We start from the raw sequence: 1,726 nt of genomic DNA on the forward strand, positions 1-1,726 counted from the left end.
TAGGAAGGATGTGGAAGGTTTGGAAAGGGTGCAGAGGAGATTTACTAGGATGTTGCCTGGTATGGAGGGAAGGTCTTACGAGGAAAGGCTGAGGGACTTGAGGTTGTTTTCGTTGGAGAGAAGGAGGAGGAGAGGTGACTTAATAGAGACATATAAGATAATCAGAGGGTTAGATAGGGTGGATAGTGAGAGTCTTTTTCCTCGGATGGTGATGGCAAACACGAGGGGACATAGCTTTAAGTTGAGGGGTGATAGATATAGGACAGATGTTAGAGGTAGTTTCTTTACTCAGAGAGTAGTAGGGGCGTGGAACGCCCTGCCTGCAACAGTAGTAGACTCGCCAACTTTAAGGGCATTTAAGTGGTCATTGGATAGACATATGGATGAAAATGGAATAGTGTAGGTCAGATGGTTTCACAGGTCGACGCAACATCGAGGGCCGAAGGGCCTGTACTGCGCTGTAATGTTCTAATTCTAATCCCCAGGTTTCAGTATTCTTTCACCTCTTATAAAGTTGCATGTGTTTCCTCTCCTTAGTATGATTTTAGTATGTTCTTTTAATATATCTGCAGCTGGCAGTACATCTATAGTTCTCTCCTACCTGACTTTGTCTGCACCGTAGCAGAGAGCTGGGCTTGCCAGCCGCACTTTTAACCTAGTCCCTGGTAGAGAATGACTCAGATTAGTTATGTAAAGGGGAGCGTGATGCCACGTGCTGATATACGTGGAAACAATGCAGCAACTTAAAAACATCTATAGTGTTAAAATGATAATTGATGAAGAATGTTTGTCTCTCTGCCTGTGTTAAAAGGGAGAAACATTTAACACAAACCTGATTTGTTGACTTCTGATGAGATGTATTTCAGTGAAGAGCCAACTGTGAATATATTTACACTGACTTTGACAAACCAGAAATGGACAATGTTTCCAAGTCAGTGGAAATCCCACTGAATCCAGGTAAATGTGCACCTCATGCAACAAATTGTAAATCTAGAGCAGGGTACATGTAATGTAACCTACTGACCAACAGGATCTGATCAAGTCGCTTCATGCTCACTGTTGCTGTCAATCTTGCTGTTGGCACTGGTCCTACTCTGCATCTACTTCGAAGGCTCTGGTCCCATTCCCTATCCAGCTGCAGGTCCACAGCACTTCATCAATTGTCCAGTGCTTTTGGATGACTTTTTAGGGTGGCGCAGTGGTTAGCACCGCAGCCTCACAGCTCCAGCGACCCGGGTTTGGTTCTGGGTACTGCCTGTGCGGAGTATGCAAGTTCTCCCTGTGACCGCATGGGTTTCCGGTGGGTGCTCCGGTTTCCTCCCACAGCCAAAGACTTGCAGGTTGATAGGTAAATTGCCCCTAGTGTAGGTAGGTAGGTAGGTGGTAGGAAAATGGTGGGGATGTGGTAGGGAATATGGGATTAATGTATGATTAGTATAAATGGGTGATTGTTAGTTGGCGCAGACTCGGTGGGCTGAAAGGTCTGTTTCAGTGCTATTTCTCTCTATGACTCTACGACATGTTTATTGGGATGCCAAAAAGGGGGCAATTAAAGCAGCTCTGGCACCAACAGAAGACAGGCTGTAATAAGTTTTAGGATTTTTGAATGAATGGGATTGAATGAGAAATGCATGTTTTTTTCTGTATCTTATATTGTACTCGATCCTTTTAATTAAATGTGCCTTTTCTCAAGTTGCATTTAATTCTGCTGGGTGTGGAGGTGTCA

The sequence above is a fragment of the Heterodontus francisci genome, chromosome 20 (assembly GCF_036365525.1).
Source record: "Heterodontus francisci isolate sHetFra1 chromosome 20, sHetFra1.hap1, whole genome shotgun sequence".
NCBI classification, from domain to species: Eukaryota; Metazoa; Chordata; class Chondrichthyes; order Heterodontiformes; family Heterodontidae; genus Heterodontus; species Heterodontus francisci.